Genomic DNA, 15,976 nt, shown 5'->3' on the forward strand with positions numbered 1-15,976 from the left:
CCAGCTGCTCCCGATAGCCTCCATCAAAACCTAGTCCAGCGCTACCGCCTCATGCGCTCGTTCTTTCTCCTGCTCATCCTCCACACGTGCATCTGTGGCAAGAAGGGGCTGCTGTTGGACGACAACGACGGGCCTGCCGCCAGGTTTTCGCCACCATCCGTCGTGCCACCCACCGTGTTTATTCTGCCGTCCAATCGCCGCTCACCAGCCACCACCTCTAGCTACCGAATCCATTTTTCTGGTTACAAATCGGGCAGCTAATTCAGATCGGAGTTTGAAACCTCTCCCAGCAAATCCGGTAACTATGAGCAAGATAGGTCTTTATTGCTTTCCATGTCGAGTTAGTTTGGCTAGTTCAGATTCTGTTTAGATCTAGATAAGCCTTCTATTTTAGGATTTGTTAGCTTTCTGTATTTGCAAGTATTGGTCATTGTTCAGAATAGAATCAGGAGTCTTAGTTGATTCAGTTTCTATCTTTAGTTGGTTGGCTGCTATATAATCCAGGGTGTACTCGTGTAACTGGTATTGAAGAAAGAAACAGAGAAAAGGGGAGGTTTACCTCCAGATCGATCTATCCCCCCAAGCACAACGGTTCCAAACCCAAACACCCTAGCCCCAGACCTCCTACCTCTCACGAGTCATGACTACACCCTAGCCCCAGACCTCCTCGGCGAAGAGAGGATGATATGGAGGAGGGCGACGGCAACTCTGGAAGAGTTGTGTTAGGTATAAAGGCGGGTGAAGGGGGCTGCAAACTTACAATGAAAAAACTATTTTGAATTTGCGCGCCACATTGTAGTAAGATTTGAGCATGCAATACGACCGCGACACGTCAGCCCAGTGAGGCAGCGTATGTACCCAATACGTGTCGCCATCTTCCCAGATCCAACGCAACCAACACCTCACCGCCAGGCACCAGCCCGCACATCCCACAAATGGTTGGCTGACCGCTAGCTGCAAACCCACACCGCAGCACTACCATCCCACGTAATATGCTGCCCAAGCACAAAAAATGCAACCCTAGCTTCTGCACTTCTCATTTTTCTCAATTATGAATTTCTACATAAAAAAAGCAGTGAGCTGAAATTCATCCACCTTGGCTTAGGTTAAGGTATCCACATAATAGTGCTCCTGATTCTACAATGGGATACAAAAATGTACATACATATATGCAGTGGCCGAGCCATGATTGAAGCAAACCCCGGGCCAAAATTTTAGGGCCTATAACTAACCCCTAGAAATACCTCATAACCACCCCTAAAAAAACTTGCTAAAACATGCATAAAATTGCTTGATAGCACAATAAATCTAGAATTTAAACTCAACGCTGAAATGACAAGTGTAGGCACCGGACGAAAACTATCGCGGCATCTTCTATTTCTACAATATTAAATGAAATCGATATAAAATGTGTTAACTCGAGTTCAATCAATACAATGTACATACACATAATCCTATTTCAAGTCAATTTCAGTTCAATGTCAAATGCATCAATTTCAGTCCTGTCTCTCGGTACGAAAAATTTACCCAGTGAGTGGTGCCCGGCGGCAGCAGGATGGCGATCGGGGTGGATACCGGGGAGCAGGGGCGGAGTCCTTGGAGCAGCGAAGGCAAGGGCCTACGCCCGGCGGCAGCGGCACGGAGGCCGGGGCCGGGGCCGGAACGGCGCGGTGCAGCCAGCAGCAGGACTGGGGCGGCGGGACGACGGTGGGGGGGCGGCGGCCGGCGACGGACTACGGGCTGCAGCAGACACACGGGAGCAAAGAGCAGGCGAGGGGCGGCGCGAGCGTCGGAGGAGCGAGCGTGGCTGGTGTGATCCTGCAGGCTATGGAGCTAGGGTTTTTTTAGGCAAGCTATAGGGAGATAGTTTTTTTTTGAGACAGACACCCACCCTTCAGGCCTTTGTATATCTGGGTTGTGCTGGCCCGAATACGGGCCCAAAACGAAATCCATCCATATATACCTTTTGTTTTGAACTTGTCATCACATATAGCCCTCTGTGAGCGTGGCATCTATTTCTCGCATTAAGTGAGTCGAGAGGAAAAACCCTAAACCCTAAGTGATGCTAGCTACCATGCCACGCTACTCTTCGTGTTTATTAAAGGGGTCGCGACGTACTTGAAGAGAGGCAAGCGGGTTTTCTCTGTTTTTCTTTTTTTTTGTTTCTTTTTTTCTTCTCCATTTTTTATTTGTTTATTCAGTTTTTTCATTTTATTTTTTCATGGTTTTTCTGTTTTTCCTTTTTGTTTTTTGACAAGATTTTCTTCATTTTTGTTTGGTTTTCTTTTTTCTTCTCCATTTTTGCTTGGTTTTCTTTTTTCATCTACATTTTTTTCTTAGGTTTTTTTTCGCTCTACATTTTCGTATATGTCAAAAACATTTTTTTAATAAGTGAACAACATTTTTATATACACGTTCAAAATTGTCTGAACACTTATTTAACATTTTTTAAATACTTGTTCAACATTTTAATGTTTATTAAACATTTTTTCAAATATTTATTCAACATTTTTCAAATAATCGTTCAATATTTTTTAGTACTTATTCAACATTTTTTCAAATACTTGTTCAACATTTTTAATACTTATTCTACATTTTAAAGTACTTGTTCAACATTTTTTAAATACTTGTTCAACATTTTTAATACTTATTCTACATTTTCAAATACTTGTCCAACATTTTTGTTAATACTTATTCAACATTTTTCAAATACTTGTTCAACATTTTTCAGATACTCGCTCAACATTTTAAATATTTATTCAACATTTTTCAAATATTTGTTCAACATTTTTTCAAATTATAAATAAAAGTACAAAGATAAAGCAAAAAACAAGAACATAAAACAAAAAAAAATAGGCCTTTGCCTCCTGCTAGGTTGGGCCCGCCCATCTGGGCTCCCCCCTCCCCCCGACGCGAGGCGTCCCCACGTGCTCGCTTAAAGAGAGAAATAGGGGTGCCCCTCTGTGAGACTCAAACAAAAATATAGGCCTCTGTTTATCGATAATTTACCCTTCAAAAAAGTGCACCGATATTCAGAGAGTGAATCTCAATGCTTCATGAGAGAGAGTGCTTCTCCACAAGTTTTCGGACAGCGATATTATGACGACGTCTTTTGGCACTAGACCATCGCAAGTTTGGAGAGCTATAGTTGAAAGGTCGGGGTATTTTGAAGATGGGGTTGATTCGTAGATTGGTGATGGTTGCACGACCAATGTCTAGTCAGATAACTGGATACCTAGGTACGAGAGGATATTATTGTACGTGGTGTTATCTGATGATCCTCCTCCGAAGGTCTTCGATTTTATTTTGTCGGTGACCGAAGCATGGGCGTCCACAAACTTAGGCATCATTTCTTGCCTATGGACGCTAACATCATTCAATATATTCACATCAGTACTCTTCAACATGATAACTTCTGGGCATGGCATTTTGAGAAGACCAAGATTTTTACAATCAGATCATGCTCATAATGTTGGAATGTACCAAGAAGGCCAAAGAGGATTGGCTAGAAGAGCAGACGGCCTCGAGTTTATGAGATCTAAGAAGGAATGGACCAAATTATGAAGGTCAAGGTACCATCTAGGGTAAAGAATTTTGCATGTTTCTCGCATTGCACTCGCTTCAAACTTGCAAGGTCTTACAACACAGAATCATAGCGAAGATGGCGACTTTGTGCAATTTTCCATGGTGCTTTTGGTTCCTGGCGTCATTCACTCATATATTGCACCATCGCACGGTGCATCTGGACCTTAGCAGGTTGCCAAATGGTTCAACACATGTGCATGTCTACATGTCCAGATGCGAATGAGTGGTTCTTTCATCTCACAGAATATGTCTCCCGTGCAGAGTTTATTGAGGCCTTGATCACTCTTTGGGAAACCTGGTCGGCGAGAAGAAAGGCAGTTCACGAGGTAGTTTATCAGAGTCCGGGCACTATACATGATTTCATTAGAAGCCTGGTAGTTACACTTGATACGGTGCAAGACGAGGAAGGGAACCAAGCAGCCTGTAGCAGCTCATGTGGATGTGATGCATAACTGGCTCCCGCCACCTGTGGGATTTGTTTGTCGATGATGGTTTGTCATCAGCAACAACTCGTATCGCATCGGCCTCCATTCCACTCTAAGAGAAAGTCGTGTCACCTTATGAACAACATTCAACACATGTTGTGGTCGCGCCCCTCGCGTTCGTCTAGATCATCTGCACCATGATCTATTTGCAATCTCGCTCTAATACCACTTATTAGAATGTATGCCAGTAGATCCGAAGAAAAAGTAGATAAGAAGACAGTATTTGTCATGAGGTTTATCGGTCAATGCCAATCTACGGAGCATGATTACAGGTATTCCTCCAATTTAGTAAATCGACATAGTACAACCCATCATACGCATCTCCGACTACCGTGCCACAGAAAGTTCGGCACCCCTTCCATAGGCGCCTCAACTTCCCTTTCAGATCTTATGTTTTGCCTACTAGTTTCGTCTAGTATATCTTGGATACCTCGTGGTGATGGGGTGTACTATGATAAAATGCCTAACCATTTGGATATGACACAAATCAAATGATAGCTTATACACATATTCAACACTAACTCTAGTAAGCTACACGAAAGATTGTGTGCAACTGTCATTGCACATTTCTAAGCTAAACTAAACATGGTTATAAAAATGGTCAACCATCTGGTTTCGTTTTTTTAAACGACAATGGATACCTCACACTTAGGAACAATTAATTTCCATTCGATTTAGAAACATACTGTATTTTTTTGCCTATTTGCTTGGCCTGAATTTTAATACGCCGAAATTGGAACGGCCGCCAGTCTGCATCCAATTTAACAGAAGACACATCCAAACATGTTCACGGACATTCGTTGCCATCAAATATATTTTTGCGAAACGGAATTGCCATCAAATATGAAACCAAGGCTAGGACAGAGCAGACACCAGGCAGATTCACCATGCCGAAATGCGGCAGGCGGCCAGCGACCTCCACGCAAGTACGTGCAAATGCACGTATCTAAGTAAAATTGATCATTATTCAATTTGCATGCAGGTACAAATCTGAACAAATAATTTTAAGAACATAACCAACATAGTATATCTTTTATTTGAAATTGCTACTTCACCCCAGAAATAAAAAGCAAACAAAATTCCAATTATCATCTACATGCAAGCCACATATTGACCAACGCAAATACTGCAAAAACATATTTCAAATGCAAGAAACCTATAATCTTTGTACACAATTTTATCTGAGCTAAGTGAAATCATAGAAGTACTCCTTGCACAGCAATTTTATAATTTATACAGCTAATTGTATAATTTCCAGAGTTTAGAAAAATAAGAAATTCTGCTACTATAGACTTATAGAGATCTTATTCGAAGATGACACCATTCAAATATATTAAAACATATTTTTCTTTACGGGAATACATTCACAAAACAACAAACATCAATAACAAACTCTTTATATTAATATTTCAAATGACTTACATAATTTTCAATATACATCGAAAAACTTGAAACAGGTCTATGCCTATATGATTGGCTTGCTCCATGCGTGACTCTATTCCATTGTTTGATGCTCTAACTCTTCACATCTTCTATATCACAAGACATACTTTGTACTACTCTTCACATCTTCTCATTAACGACAAATACATGATTATCATCGCAACTACCAGTCAAGAGAAATGAATGGAAGATGGGAAGTACCTGTCAGCATCTCCCTTACTCCCAATATTATGCTTCCACTCTCTGTTTCCTTCCCTTCTCCGGATTCTTTTCATCAAACTAACAGCATGAAGGAGAAAATCAACCAAGCATACCAGTCAAGAGAAACAAAATATAAAAACATGAATAAACATTATCTCACTTCATTGCAAATCTGGGATACTTGTAGGCACCGAGCCGCTGATTATCCTGCTACTCGTTGGACTGCTCAATGCAAATTACCTAGAAGGTTCAGCTTTGGTGGTCCTGCAAGCAAACATCTTGTCTGGATATAATAATAGTAGGGACAAACTTGAAAACTTTATTAGATGCCCCTGATGCATCGTAAGGCCTTCCAGTGGTAGCTTGGACAGCCCAACAGTATAGACCTGTAAATCAGGTACCAACATGAAAATATAGAGGAAGATTCCATGAATTTTTGTAGGTGAAGAAAAAACCCCAGTTAGTAGTTGCTGCAAGCCTGCAAGTACATATGTATTGAAAGATTCTACATACAATATGATATATCAGTCCAGTAAAAGTGGTGACAAGTCTATACATATTGCAGCATTGTATACATAGTAAGATATGGGGTGAAGATAACATATCATTACAAAACTCAGTCCCCAAAAGTGAGGTCAACCTTCAACATATTTGCACAGCAAACACAATATAGTCAGACATATGGAAAATGTATTTACATGCCAAAATCATACAATTAGATGGCATATATTTAGACATTTGTTCAGAGTGTCTTATTTTTTATAAAAAGTAGTACAGATATGCTAATGCTGTTATCGTTCTTCTTATGTAAGCAAACGCCTTCTAATGGATGGCATGGAAACTTGTTTTCTAAAATGCCTCCAGAAGGATAAAAGTTTCCTCTTCTTATGTAAGCAAACGCCTTCTAATGGATGGCATGAAAACTTGTTTTCTAAAATGCCTTCAGAAGGATAAAAGTTTCACATGGAAACTTATTTTATAAAATGCCTCTAGAAGAATACATGAACTATACAGATGAGAAAATCCCTGTTGTTTAAATTGACATTTTATTAATGACGTTGAAGTTGCGATAGAAAATATTTATGTTACCCATTCGTCTAGCAAAGAACAAAAAAATGACCATATAAATACTTGCATCAAAATCAATTTTAGTGTGTCTTGCACAATTACTTCTCGAACCCAGTGTTGGTACGGGTGCTTGGCTAAGAGGTATGTAAAAGTCCTAAATGAAAATAAATATACACTCCTACTTGTTTTATCTAATTCAATCATCAAAAGCATATCAGTGAATAGTAAAAAAACATATTGGTTCAGGAATAGGAGTTAATCTGAAGCATGTGTGTTGTTCTTAACTTATCTCTGGCTGCTCTCTCCTCCTCCTCCCGGTTGCTCTGTTGATATCCTCTTTCAGAAGCACATGCAATAGAAGGAACAAAATTGAGTTTGAAGGAGAACCGTATTTTGAGAAGAAAAAAACAGCGGAAATTTAGTACAGGTCAAATTCAGTAGCTTCAGAAAAATATGCAATTGATGTAATTGATACACATCATTTTGGCCCATGCTTAAGAACAATACCAATTACAATTTAAGATTGCTTATTGTGCCACCAAATTTACGTAAGCCAAATTGGCAATGGATGTCAGATTGCATGTACATTAGGGAATAGGTGAAAGCATCTTACAAGGAATACATGTACTTGTGCGTTATGGAGTTGTACACTGGAGATTAATTTGTGAAGGGCCGTACAGAGAACGAGTGTCCAAGAAACAAGCACAAAGGCAGATTTTCTCAGAGATGAGTGCGACCTCCGATGCAGGGCGGTCCTGAAGTTTTGGGGGCCCGGGGCGAAACTAAAATCCAGGGGGGCCTAATATAAGGGTCATAACATCACCCAATTTGAATATCTACATCTAATATTTTTTAGGTATTATAACTTAAAAGTGTCTTCTAACACCCCGCTTGCCTCCGGGAACACATGACACGGGTTGACTCATTATTCTATCTAGGAGATACATGCTCACAAATGAAAACTCCAAATGTTAGACATTCGCTGATCCTAGAAAACATCAAAACACCCTACTACAAACTACTGAGCAAAGTCAAAGGAAAATAAATAGATACGTAAGTTTGAGTCTCTTAAAATAATTCTCGATGCAAATTCACTTGTGGTAGGGTCGACATCAACTTTATACAACAGTTTTTTGTCAATGCATAATGTTGCCAAACCATTTAACCATGCAAGATATGCATCATATATGTATACGGAGGTAAATTAATTAATTAGCAACGTACATACAAGGATTGGAGAATAGGTAATACTAAGATGATATAGCTCATACCAATCGCATTGGCGTCCTTGATTAGACGCTCAGCAATGAGGCACTTGTCCATGTGCGTGTTTCCGCCTACAGTCCATATCGCACGCCCATGGCCGGGAAAGTGGATAACGGCCGGAAGCGCTCGGCGCTGTCAATTGCCATGGCCTGGCGATGTGCATGCGAGTTCTGTGTGGCTGCATCCATCTACTCGAGAATATTATCTGCCGGCGGCCTGCGACTTGTGATCGGGAGTTCGGGACGGGGGAATAGAGAGGCAAATAGGGTACTGAATTAAGGATGCGATCTCATACCTCACGAATCACGATCGTACTGATTGGAGGACGTGATTGCCTGTGTATGTTGTACTTGCCTATCCTGCTACGTCTTTTCTTTACTTGGGCTAATTTCTTTCCGGGAGAAGGCACCAGCGTACAACATATCTGGAGGGGCCGGGCGTGCTCCGATGCACAAGGATCGACCGAAGGACGTGAATCGACGGCCGCTCCTGCATGCGTCCATGTCCTCAGCGACGGCACCTCCTACGTGGGCATTTGTTTCCGGCGGCACATGCCCGAGAGTAGCACCCTTGGCAGCCGAGGCTTCGCGTCGAGAGTTGGGTCGGGGCAGGTGCCGTGCGTAGGGCAGTGGAGGCGCGTGGTCGTGCAGGGCCGGCGGCTCGTGCGTAGAGGGCCTCCAGCGGCAGCGGCGGCGGCAGGTCCCGCGCGCCTCAACGCGTCGCCGGCCGAAGAGCGCCCTCGCCTAGGGTCAGGCCGGCGGTGGAGCGGTCGGCGGCCACAGCGAGATGAGGCAGTGAGTACGGTGGCGGCGGCGGCGGCGATGCATACTGTGGCGATCTTGGGGAGTACAGGCGGCGTGGCAGTTGGGGCGAAGTGTGGACGCAGAGGTGAGGCGGAGAAGAGGTAGTGCGGGCGATCGTGTTATATGAGGACGTGGGGGTGCGGGGATTAGTTGCCGATGGGTTGATTAGTGGCTTGTTGCGTTAAACATTTGGACATTTTAGTCCCTTGGATCTGATAGATAGACGGTTGTCCTTATTTGGATCTGCCCCTCTCTTTCTTTTATAGTGGTAGTAGATGCACAGTTGTACAGCAACATGGTAGTAGCCGTCAGAAACAATGTGAGAAAAGAAGGGAAAAGTCTAAAATAAACCTTGAACTTGTGGACGAAAACTAAATCAAACCCTAATCTTTAAATCCCTGAAATCAGCACACTGAACTATTTGATCCCGGTCTATTTTAAACCTCATACGCGTTCTCATGGGGGATAGTCGATGTGCCACAAAGGTTTAAAATAGGAAACATTTTCAAGAAAAATGTTTCCAAAAAGAACACGGGCGGCCCACCAGAAGCATGTTTTCTCTTTAATGTAACACGCAACTAAAAATACCAGAAAGAACATAGGCTCACACTAGGACTCAAACTTCGCAGCTGAAGCTTTTAATCTAGTGCCACCAGCCACTCTAACCACTAACTTTTGGTGAATAAATATAAGCGCAAAACTATTTAACAGCATAGTGCAACGTCCAGATCTGAATTTTCTTTTGGAAAATTTTCGATACCTTTTTCCTGAAAATTGTCAACGATTTTGAAATCCAAATATTCTTAAAAGCAACAAAAAGTCCAATAATTATTTGCAAAAAGTGATTTTTTTTAGGAATTACGAAAAACATTTAAACACAAATAAATTTTGAAACACGAAATATTTTTTTAAATCACTGGACTTTTTTTAAAGTGCCAAAACTTTTTAAAAATTTTCAAAAAAAATTGTTGAAAACACTAAAAATTTCGATACCTGATTTTTTTAAAGTGCAAACACTTTCTAACTTTTTATAAAAATGTGAACATATTTTCAAAATTTGTCCGCACTATAAACTTGTGTTCAGGTTTCAAAATTGTTCGTTTTACTCAAAAGTTTTTGCACTTAAAAAAATGTTTGGTGATTTAGGAAATGGTTTTGCAAAAAGGTTCATAAATTCAAAATATCCATAAAATGTTTGGAGTTCAAAATTGTTGATAATTTTCAAGAAAAATGTTTCCAAAAAAAATCAGAATTTTTTAAAATCTGGACGTCGCATTATCTGGTTAAATAAGTTTGCGCATCTGTTTTTACAACAACTACCATCAGTTAGGGCGGCCAGCAGGAGACAATTATTTACGCCAGGTTCCTAGTTCGAGTCGCACATGTCCCTTTTTTCATTTTTTTTAAGTCGCGCATTAGCGCCTGGTGGGCCGGCCCAGTAGCGCCTGGTGCAGCCGCCTATCCCCGGGTGTGAGCTGCCAAGTCGACAATCCTTGTTTGGGTGCGTGCTTAAGGTTTGAAATAGACCGAGATCGAGGAATTCAGTGTGCTTATTTCAGGGATTCAAAGTTTAGGGTTTAATTTAGCTTTCGTCTACAAGTTCAGGGTTTATTTTGGACTTTTCCCAGGAAAAAAAATCCAGATGGAACACCGATCATGTCCAATCTCCGGTCTTCACGACAATCACAACACATAGACGTTGGAACTTGGGACGAGCCTCCCCCACGTTCCTGAGGATCCAATCAGCATCATGTCTTGTTTAGTGGAGCTCACATACATAGTCACGTCACAGTTTCCAGGTCCTGCAACGGCGGAGTACTCTTCGGACTTGGGCCGGTTAAGGTAGGCCTGCTGCTGCTCAATCAGTTCATGACAAATCACTAATCTATTTTAGTGTCCACTACTTAATCTGCATGCAAGGCAACGCAAGAATGATGAGAGTGGGATAGAGTAATGGATTGGCGCTGTCAGGTACAATCAGGCCAGTTGCCTCGTCGCTCCCAGCCTTGCACAAGCTGTACACGGCCTAATAACTCGCTCTAAACACACTGGCTTTTGTCTCCCAAAATCGTCGTCGCCGTCACAATCAGCCGTCCTAACGTCTTGATTCCAGCATTGTTTTGTATGTCCTAATAACGTCAATAATTGTCCCTGTAACCTCTTTAGGGGGTCGATCGTTAGCTAATCACTCTTTGGAATCATGGGGTGTTGGATTAGCGTACCATGAGCCGGGCCATCTGGGTACGTACTGTGCTGGGCACCAATGGGGTTACATGTGTGTGCAGGAAAGAGGAACCCCCCCGCAAAATGATGGTGGATTAGCGCCCTAATCAGCCGGGCGTCGCTTTTGGTGGCACGTCGCTTACTTGGCCATGAATGGACTCATGCACCACCATTTTCGGGGTGGTGCATGAGTTAGTGGAACGCATGCTTGCACAATAGTGGCGAGTGTTTGGGGATATGATTGTGCATCAAGCTGTCAGCCAACCGGCTGATGATCACGATGGTTGCATAAAGCAGTAGGGTGCATGCATGGTGCCCCTCGACTTCAATCACACGTCGGAGAGCAGTTCCCGTTTTTCGGTTGGGATGGGTGGGTTGTCACGAAGATTCCTCTGCTCTTGTTAGTGTTGGGGCTTTATTTGGGAGCAGGGGATTGACAGGCGATGTCCAAACACCCCTGTCTGAACCTCCTTCTTCAGACATGCGGTGCAGTTTTGTGGAATTTGACAGAGAAGAGAGCCCCATCAGTAGTGATGCACAAAAAAAGGGTAGACCGTGTACTGTAAAAGAATACTGGATGGTTAAAAATACAATACTACTACAGGATCTAGTAGCACTTTTATTCTCCTGATCCATGAAGAACAACCACGTGAAACTCAGCGAAACACTCGGGCCATCCTGCTCCCAACGTCTAGATGCTTTAGATCACTGGCATTTAGCGGCGGCTTTGCATTGGATACTCATGCCAACGTTCTCTTTTTTCAAAAGGAAGAAAGTACCACTACATAGGATCCATGCCGGTTCGAGCCACGCATCGGCATGTCAGTACGCGAGTTCCTCTACATCACGCACGCGTGGCCGGTGTCTGTATCTGAACATTTCCATTTCACTCGCAGAGCTAGCTGCCAATCGGCCTGATCGGCGCCTGGTCGGCTGCACGGGCTCGTGTTATTTTAGTGCCCCTAATACTACTACTACTTATACTTACGTGGAGGCCGTCACATTTATGTCACCTGGACCTGCGCAACACCTGCTTTGCCGTGTCAGCGTATAGCCAGCAACGTGGACGCTAGAGCCTGCAGCCGTGCGCGGCGCGTGCTGCCGGTGCCAGTTTGGCATCACTACCGTGGCCATTGGATGCTTGCTGCAAGGCGTACCACACAAGTGTGGTTGTACATTGGGAGAAGCGTTTACGGAATGTGGGGTTTTGAATTGATAAACCTGCACGAGGAATGGACGTACCGAGGGCGTGGCCGTGGCTTAGTTTTGGGGGTTCCCGGAAGAAAATGGTCAATGGAACCTTGACACTAACGACTAACGAGGTGAATCGACTGCAGCAAGTTAACTGTATTAAAATGCCATGGTTTGCACGTCGAGCTTGCGCGTATCCTCGCAAGCACCGGCTGGGTTTCGATGGAATTGATATCGATGCTTCCCACATTTCGTGTGAGACGGACGGGATCTAGCCGATGGCGATGGACTTGCTTACACGTCCCAAGCCACGTTCGTGTTCTTTGTCTTTGCCCGGCTCGGCAGTGCGCCGCGGAAGTCTGCGTGCACGGCGACTAACTCCTGATGACGCCTTCGTGTTAAAATATCGTCTCATCGGGACACGTGTTAGATTTTTGAAAAGGTGGAAGGAAAGCTAGTAAGATCTTGGAAAGAATCCAAGCAATACTTATTCATAAAACGCTAAGCATGAGATAGGAAAACACGGCCGTGCTTTTCTTACAGGAAGCCATATTGTCGTCGCGTGCCGTGGGTGGACAGGCGACGGAGCACGGAGTTCGTGATGGTGACCCTGCAATGCTGCTTGATAACTTCGCCTAGTTTTCGTGGGTGCTTCCATAATAATCCATAAGTCACGATATGCACCCAGCAGAATGCTGCCGCCAGTTTGTCTGGGTGCTTTTCGGTTTTTCTACGATCATTAGGGTCTTCCCGCCCACGGATTCATCTCTAGTAGAAATCTATTTGCGGTTGTTTCCTCTGATTTTCTTTTATAACAAGACAAAAGTGTTGTCATTTTCATTGATTAAGAAGAAGAGAATTCCTTGGTTATCAATGAAAACCGGGTAAAAGGCGACACAACCCGTGATCAAGCACGCAAGATACACACGCGAACCAAAGTGAACGAAAACCGTTGAGCTTGCACTCGTTGGCGTCATTGTCATCAATTCTCCTTGTGCAAGCGACAGCGGCTTCGCCACCACCGACCATCGATAATGCCCGACTGTTCACAAAAAAACTATCACTTTAGGGGTATGCGCCCATAGAAATACCACTTTTTAAAAAGTGACTGAAAACTACCAATTATTTTTAAATTTTCTAACTAAAACTACCAAGTCGAGTTGATGACCGTTTCAACCATTTTAAGTGAGTTTCTAACAGGAATGACCCACATGTCAGGCGGATGGCCGCCTTAACGGCTAACGACGCTCACCTCGTGGGCGTTACTGCTGGCGCTTGGTTGATCGGCTCGCCCTTTCGCCATCTCTCACTCTCCTCGAGCTCTCCTTCTTAGCCCTAGCTGGCGGCGGTCATGGCAGTGGTAGATCCAAACTCCGACGATGAATCGTTTGGCAACATACCTCCCGACGTGGTCGGCGGCGGCGTTGGCGACTTCTCCGAGGTGGATAACTGGCTAGGCAACACGAGCTTCGCGGCACAGCACCCTTCCCAGCCCAAATCTCAGTCGTCCCAGAAATTGGTGAGGTCAGCGTCGGCTCCACTACCATCAACGACAAGAAGTACACCTCGAGGCCGACGCAAGCTTCCTCGTCCAACGGGAGTCGATAGGTACGACAACTGATCTGTCCTTGTTTCTATGAAATTGTAGTTTTTGTTAATTAGCAGGAAATTTAGGCTTGTGTTTGCACTGGTAGATTCAGTTTTAGAACATGTATAGTAACACTGAAAATTGTAAATTGTTAGAAACTTTAACCTTGTGGTGTAAGAACCTGAACAATGCAATCTGTCAGAAACTGAATATCGTGCAGGTCATATAATTTGAATTCCTTCAGTCTGTGCAATATTGATGACCCAGAGTGGGCAGTTTGGTTTCATTTCCAAGCCAGAGATTTTGTGGTTAGAAATATGTAACAGTCAGACATATCATTTTTTTACTACGGTTTCTCTTATTGGGAGTGAGGGTTGTGGAGCCGATGATTATATGTACTATATTACTAATGAGGAGAAAAGAATAGAAGGTCTAGAGCAAATATGTTCTGAAGATGATGTGCAACAGATGTTAATCCACTCTCATAGAGAAAAGATTTTGAACATAAGAGTCATGAGAGCAGATGAACATTGCATTAACACACAAGAAATTTGGACTAAGGTGATGGATACGAGCATAGACAGAAAGGAGGAGTTTAAGAAAAGCATTATTCAGATAGAAGCCGACCTTAACCATTTTGAAGGTGACACCGATGTGTCTGGATTTCTTTCTCATGATGTGCACTCAGATTAAGATGGCAACAATGTGGAATTATAGGCAGACTCTTCCTCTGAAGATGAAGCTACAAAACAAGATATACCAGTTGTTAGGGAACGTAGCAGAAATTTAAAAAAATTGCTACGTGTCACCAAGATCTATCTATGGAGAAACCAGCAACGAGGGGAAGGAGAGTGCATCCACATACCCTTGTACATCGCTAAGCAGAAGCGTTCAAGAGAACGGGGTTGAAGGAGTCGTACTCGTCGTGATCCAAATCACCGGAGATCCTAGTGCCGAACGGACGGCACCTCCGCGTTCAACACACGTACAGCCCGGTGACGTCTCCCACGCCTTGATCCGGCAAGGAGAGAGGGAGAGGTTGAGGAAGACTCCGTCCAGCAGCAGCACAACGGCGTGGTGGTGGTGGAGGAGCATGGCAATCCTGCAGGGCTTCGCCAAGCACCGCAAGATATGAGGAGAAAGAGAGGTAGGGCTGCGCCAAGAAGAGGTGAAACTCCTGTGTTAGGCAGCCCCCACAACTCAACTATTTATAAGGGAAGGGGAGGGGGCTGCGCCCCCTCTAGGGTAACCTCCCCAAGGGTGGCGGCAGCCCCTAGATCCCATCTGGGTGGCGGCCAGAGGGGGAGAGAGGGGAGGCGCGCCTGGGGTGGGCCTTAGGGCCCATCTGCCCTAGGGTTTGCCCCCTCCCACTCTCTCCTGCGCCTTGGGCCCCTTGTGGGGGGCGCACCAGCCCACCTGGGGCTGGTTCCCTCCCACACTTGGCCCATGCAGTCCTCCGGGCTTGGTGGCCCCACTTGGTGGACCCCCGGGACCCTCCCGGTGGTCCCGGTACGTTACCGGAAAAACCCAAAACTTTTTCGGTGACCAAAACAGGACTTCCCATATATAAATCTTTACCTCCGGACCATTCCGGAACTCCTCGTGACGTCCGGGATCTCATCCGGGACTCCGAACAACATTCGGTAACCACATACAAACTTCCTTTATAACCCTAGCGTCATCGAACCTTAAGTGTGTAGACCCTACGGGTTCGGGAACCATGCAGACAAGACCGAGACATTCTCCGGTCAATAACCAACAACGGGATTTGGATACCCATGTTGGCTCCCACATGTTCCACGATGATCTCATCGGATGAACCACGATGTCAAGGACTCAATCGATCCCGTATACAATTCCCTTTGTCTGGCGGTATTGTACTTGCCCGAGATTCGATCGTCGGTATACCGATACCTTGTTCAATCTCGTTACCGGCAAGTCTCTTTACTCGTTCCGTAACACATCATCCCGTGATCAACCCCTTGGTCACATTGCGCACATTATGATGATGTACTACCGAGTGGGCCCAGAGATACCTCTCCGTTTACACGGAGTGACAAATCCCAGTCTCAATTCGTGCCAACCCAACAGACACTTTCGGAGATACCTGTAGTGCACCTTTA

At 44.2% G+C, this 15,976-nt stretch overlaps 1 long non-coding RNA gene across 1 annotated transcript; it reads right to left on the reverse strand.

Annotated features, from left to right (window-relative positions):
* Nucleotides 1-4,801: 4,801 nt before the first annotated feature.
* On the reverse strand, nucleotides 4,802-8,924 carry LOC123066019 (uncharacterized). The gene is made up of 3 exons (XR_006431200.1): nucleotides 8,054-8,924; nucleotides 5,875-7,118; nucleotides 4,802-5,792 (listed from the first exon to the last, which is right to left on the reverse strand). It is a non-coding gene; the product is annotated as an uncharacterized lncRNA (long non-coding RNA).
* Between the last annotated feature and the right edge of the window lie 7,052 nt (nucleotides 8,925-15,976).

The sequence above is a fragment of the Triticum aestivum genome, chromosome 3B (assembly GCF_018294505.1).
Source record: "Triticum aestivum cultivar Chinese Spring chromosome 3B, IWGSC CS RefSeq v2.1, whole genome shotgun sequence".
Lineage (NCBI taxonomy): Eukaryota > Viridiplantae > Streptophyta > Magnoliopsida > Poales > Poaceae > Triticum > Triticum aestivum.